This window comes from Macrobrachium rosenbergii, chromosome 59 (assembly GCF_040412425.1).
Source record: "Macrobrachium rosenbergii isolate ZJJX-2024 chromosome 59, ASM4041242v1, whole genome shotgun sequence".
In the NCBI taxonomy this organism is placed as follows: Eukaryota; Metazoa; Arthropoda; class Malacostraca; order Decapoda; family Palaemonidae; genus Macrobrachium; species Macrobrachium rosenbergii.
In genome coordinates this window covers 37266540-37272985 of record NC_089799.1, presented here as the reverse complement: position 1 = coordinate 37272985, position 6446 = coordinate 37266540, and positions in this window count along the sequence as shown.

Below are 6446 nucleotides of genomic sequence, written 5' to 3'. Positions count from 1 at the left end.
CTAAACAAGTCTTAAAATATTTTCATCTTAACTTCCTTACAAAAGTCTTGCTCCTCTTTTTTCTGTGAATTACCTGTTATTTCATCCAATATTCATCCAAATACCGCTTACATTCTTGCCTCCTTTTACCCTACGAACCTTACTTTTGCTGAAATTTACTCTCAACGTTCTCTTCTTGTAAATTACTTTAATAACTTCTCCTGTACCTCTTCATTATCCCCTTAAAAACTGTTTCCATAGGTGCTGCGAACTCTAACTGTCAGTCATACACACCATAATCTTAAGGTCTAATCCTTTTGAAAGCTGAAGTTTTGTTGTTTTCTTTAAAATTAATGCACACGCAAACTGATATTTTTCAGCGTATAAAAGCTAATGTATTCTTCCCTCACTGTAGCTCACAAAAAGGAAGATTTCCAAACGTCTAACCATAGGCCTAAGGAGCCTACTTTCTAAAAAATTATGTAAATCGCTTGTAAGACATGTCTCTTATCCCCCAATACATCAGGATTACTTTTTAGACGACGCAAGACGACCTCTCTCTACCATGAATTTTGAGGAGAGGGCGGGGAAAATGTTCCTTCTCTTGGGCATCTTACCACTTCCACACATAAAACAAAGAGTGGTATTCGCATAGCCTTCATGAATTAAAAACCTGCAAACAACCTTACATTTACTGTCAGGTTTAAAGTTCTGGTCGCTTATTCACTTTTCATGTATCAATGATTCATCGCTATCAAATTCTACAATATCTGCATCACATGAAGTTGCAGTCATATCAATAAAGAAAATAATGTACAATATACAACTTTTTATTATCGCAGAACATATTCCTTCTTACTTTTTAACACCTGAATGAGCAGAAGAATGATTAACCAACAAAAGTACAGCCAGTGATCAACGCAGATTTAAGGAAATTCTAAAATATGCAAAACGTTCTCACGCCATCAGCTTTCTTCAGTTTAGTTGAATCACACAGAAAATCATGCGAGATAAAAATAATAATCTGATGTTCTCTCCTAATTCAGAATGCCATATCTCCATGTTGTGTCATTAGTCTTCCTCAGATCAAAGAAAACAGTGATGTGATGATGCTTGTTAGCAAAAGCTTCACATACTGAAGATTCCATTCGAATCAACACATCAGTTGAGGAGTGCATACTTTAAAAACCACACTGTGCAGGTGACAGATATTTACTGCGTTCCAAGCACCACATCAAATGTGTCCACTTTTTTTTTCCCACGAACTTACACGGACATGATGTCAGTGCAATGGGACGATAATTCTCTGTCTTGAATAGGTCTTTCACTTTCACAAATGGCAGTAATTTTAACATTTCCCATACCTTGGAGAATATATGTTCTCAGAAAATTCTGTTAATAAGGATTAATACGAAAGATCTGGTATTTTTGGGGTTAAGCTTAATCACTGGATATGTTATATCATCCAGTCCATGAGCTGATTCACTAAATTTACCTAAGGCTGATTCAAATTCTCTCATCATGAAAGTTACATTGTGTTGTTTATTCCTTGATGAATTAAAATCAATTTCGACCTGTTCCATTAGCCTTCTTTGAGCTGAATAGGATCTGTCATCATTTTTCTTTGCAACATTAAAAACTGATTAGCAAACTCATTTGCCACTAACTGGCGAACTGCTACGTCACTACCATAGATCTTGATAACTGGAGGCTAACAAGGAGTAAATTTGCTTGCTATTTTTCTTAAAAACTTAAGTCAGGGGTGTTTTTGAATGTAGTGAAAATATGAAATTTGTCCAAGATTTCTTTCGTGCCTTTTAATTTCCATGCAGAAATAAGCTCTTGTTTTTCATAATTCAATATAGTAATACTTACATTTTTGTCTGTGATATCTGGTGAAAGCTGACCACATAGTTCTATGAGTTTCCTGGCATTTAGGGAGCTGGTCGGTGGATAAATATGCCTGAAGTCCTAGGTATTGATTAGAGACCTGCCAAGAATATAATTGTACTGAAAAAATCAAGAGCATCATCAACACAGGGAAAGTCATCAGCCAAATCATCTATTGAGCTGTGTTCCTGGAATGTTGCCAAATCAGCTTTACCAATATTCCATTTAGGTAACTTTGAAGATGGAGGATTTGAAGCTGCATTCATTACTATTGAAAAATGGTCACTGGTAAAACTATCGTTTATCACTCTCCAATTGAAATCAATAAAGCAGTCATCACTGCATATAGATAAGTCAACTGCTGACAATATGCTTTGAATGTGAAAATGTGTAGACTCCCCTGTGTTGAGGATTCCCACATTTTCGCTTTCTGTGATGGAACACTGGCAATTTCCTCTTTGATTGGTAACGATATTACTATTCATATCTCCCAGAATAACAAAGGGATATGGTAGCTGTTGAATGAGGGATTTAAATTCATCAATGGGGAAGACTTCACTAGGTTAAGTTAAGTATACCTTAGTTTTACCAGACCACTGAGCTGATTAACAGCTCTCCTAGGGCTGGCCCGAAGGATTAGACTTATTTAACGTGGCTAAGACCCAGTTGGTTACTTGGCAACGGGACCTACAGCTTATTGTGGAATCCGAACCACATTATAGCGAGAAATGAATTTCCATCACCAGAAATAAATTCCTCTAAGTCTTCATTAGCCGGCCGGAGAGTCGAAATACATAGTATTCTCTCTCTAACTTCACTAGGTGGTAGATAGAGGGAGCATACTGTATATTTTCTTTGCAAATGGATCTGCACACATCTAACATTTGCAGTGTAGACTGGATACAAATAGGATTTTGTGGAGTGTCGTTACAAATATATAGTACTACACCTCGATGACTTCCTATATTTACGTTATAAGGGGAATGATAGGATGTTTGCTCTCATGGGCTGGGACATGTCTTATTACCAGTCATGTCTCCTGTAAAGCTATATATAAAGGAGACACTTCTGATATGAGCAGCCTTAGTCCCATTTAGCTCTTAATCCCTGACACCTCCACTGGAGAAAATGAATGAATTTTACTTTGATTTTGAGGCCATTAAACTGGAGCCTTTTTTAAGAACTTTAAGTTTATTGCCTTGCTCCTGCTTTTTTTCCGGAAGGAGACTGATTATTTATGGCAGCCTTCCATTTTAAAGTAAAAAATTATGCTACCTCCACGGAGGAGGATCCTGCCACAGATGGCACAGCCTCCCCAAAATCATGGGCATTGGGTACCCTTGATGGCATCTTTGTTATTGAAAATTCAAGTTCAGGATCACCAGAAATAGCTGGTGCTGTCTAGGGAGGGGTGGAATTTTTAGAAAAACTGGCATATCTGTTGAAGCATCAGGGGCGTATGTCACAGCTGGTGCAGGGTCTGGTAAGACACAGGCACCAAATATAGATAATGCAACTTCCAAAGAGGTCAACACACCAGGTACAACTGGTGCAGCCTTTAGAGAGGTGGGAGTGCCCGGCACATCCTGCAAAGCTTCCGAGGAGGCAGGAGCACCAGAAATCCCTGGTGCAGCCTCCGAAGAGGCAGGAACACCAGAAGTCACTGGTGCAGCCTCCGAAGAGGCAGGAACACCACAAGTCACTGGCACAGCCTCCGAAGAGGCAGGAGTGCCAGAAATTACTGGTGTAGCCTCCAAAGAGGTGGGAGTATAGGTCGCCACTAATCTTCCCTTAACAGGGGAAGAATACCAGAATGAGCTGGATGAAATATGTGAAATTGGTACAGGTAGTGTGTGCAAGTAGATTATGAGGTTCAACCCTTTCGATGAGCCTGTTATGCAGGAGTATCGGGGACAATTGTTTAGTTTGTCGAGGTTATTCATTTAGGCTACCCAGGTGAGAGAGAGAGAGAGAGAGAGAGAGAGAGAGAGAGAGAGAGAGAGAGAGAGAGAGAGAGAGAGAGAGAGAGAGAATATAAATTACATGCATGAGAGCATGCACAAACAAAACAGCCAGTTGCCTTAACGCCTGCTTTTTTGGAGAAAACAAATTCACGTGACGCATACAAATGATAAACTGTTATATGAGAAAACGCGAAACCTGTGAAGCAGATCACAGCAGTTCAGAGCCGTTCATTGTCAGACTTTTGTTAAAATATGACGCCAACTGTATGCACTTTTACATTATATTCATTCCGAAGAAAGATTATGATGCAAAAGTTTGGCAATTTTCATGCGAGAGTCGATACGAGTGCCATTCGTAGCGACTGAGTAAAGACTCACATGAATGCAACACTCATGCTTCCTCGGGACTAGACAAATGGCCTGTGCGTTTCACATTATACAGTAGTTAGTTACAACAATGATCTTAAAAGGACTCTGAAAAAGCTCATTTTAGCACGCTGTTGCCCAGCGTTCGACTCACCGACCGGCCAATGAAGAATTAGAGGAATTTATTTCTGGTGATAGAAATTCATTTCTCGTCATCATGTGGTTCGGATTCCACAATAAGCTGTAGGTCCCGTTGCTAGGTAACCAGCTGGTTCTTAGCCACGTAAAATAAATCTAATCCTTCGGGCCAGCCCTAGAGGAACTGTTAATCAGCTCAGTGGTCTGGTTAAACTAAGATATACTTTTTTCCACTAATATATCTTTAATGTGGCAATATACTAATATATAATAAGTACGTAGGTAGTTTGATATGGACAATAATTCTCTTCCTCTCTATGCACATACGTGTGAGAGAGTACGCGCATGAACAAAATGCCCCTTGTGTTCACATGAACCTTCCCTGAATGTATCTCGGACGACCTGAATAATTAACAGGGGAAACAGCATTACAGCGGTCCGAAAAAAGGGGGAAAAATACTGATTAAACTGGTCATCGGCAGCAAACAAATTTCAGTTGCATTAATTCAACATCGATTGTTGTGTTTGGGCTTAATTGCTTATCGAGTGCTCTGCTTACTAATATTATACTGGGCTAATTGCAGACTGACGAGTTAATTAGCCAATCGCTAATTGATGTTTCCCATGTTCTGCATTGTTAAAACCATTAAATGAAATTACCAACGGGTTAATCGCTCGATCACCAATGACACTATAATGTTCTAATTAAAGTGACAGTAATGAGAAGCCGGCGTATATACGTAAATAATTTTCTTATAAATGTAAAGGGAAGGATCTCATCATGTTTGCTGGTTGATCTGGGGTGATGACGACTGACAATTTATACAGCTAACGCGCAAATTTGACCAACTGAATAATTGGCATCAAAGCAAAGAAAAAATTCCACTATGATTTCCCCGATGGTGACATTTTAAAACATGGCGCTTATTTCCCAAGATATTGAAAAAGCATATGTTACAAAATTGCAGTAAATGACCTCATAGAGTAGTCTTGCAGGATCACATGGAAAATATGCTTCCTGCAAATACATCCCGTGTGGGTTTCTATTCACACTGCTTAGAAACTGGCCCCTCCCCCTTCTTTGGAGTTTTGGCGCTGGGAGTTCAGTGAGATTAGATAAAAATATCTCAGGCATCTGTTTTCTTGATCCAGATTTAGTCAGCTTACTCTCCTGTTCCCTTTGAGTATGTTGTTTACCCCAGTAGCTCATAATCTAATCAACGGGGTTATCTCCAGGTACAGTCACTGTTTTCGTACACCTATCCTGTTTGTGCAGTAAAACTCAGCGAAATATGAGGCAAGAGGGTTAATTAAGACATCTTTAGACCCTAATCTCAGCGTATTTATAAAATGTTATGCCAGAAGTAATTGTGTCGTGGCATTGTCTTAAAAGATCGGCTATTTATAACATATTTGTTTTATAAAGATTTTTTTTTATTTCAGAGGTATCGATAGCTCACTACGATATACTTCAAAGACAAATGACACGGTATTACAACACAATATATTTGCCAGCAATCAAAACGTGCTATTTGCAAAAACATTTACCACATTCGCACAATATCTCTCTCTCTCTCTCTCTCACTTAAAATTAAGTACTTAAATTTATAGCTTTGCAACGAGCTTCAGATCCAAAAGGCAAACTTCAAGGGATGGAAAAGAAGTGCTTTCACAGGACACGCAATTTTTCCTGCTACTGAACAGATGATCCAGAAATTAAAACACAATTGTAAAAAATGTATATTTATCTACAAACTTCTTACATTGTTACTCATTTTTGGATGAGTATTATTAACAAATCAAATTTCCATAAACATATCACAATACGCCAGAGAAGCTTTCCTTAAATTGAAACTCATGAAAAAAAAAAGATAAAATAAGATAAGAAATCAGCAAACTAGTTTGTTTAAGAGTTCAGAGGGGCATAAGACTACTTTCTGGCTCTGTAACAGACACAAATGTTTGCACTTGGAAAGCTGTCCGGTCGATAAATAAATAATATATATATATATATATATATATATATATATATATATATATATATATATATATATATATATATGTATATATGTATAGACATATAAATATATCTGTGTGTATATATATATA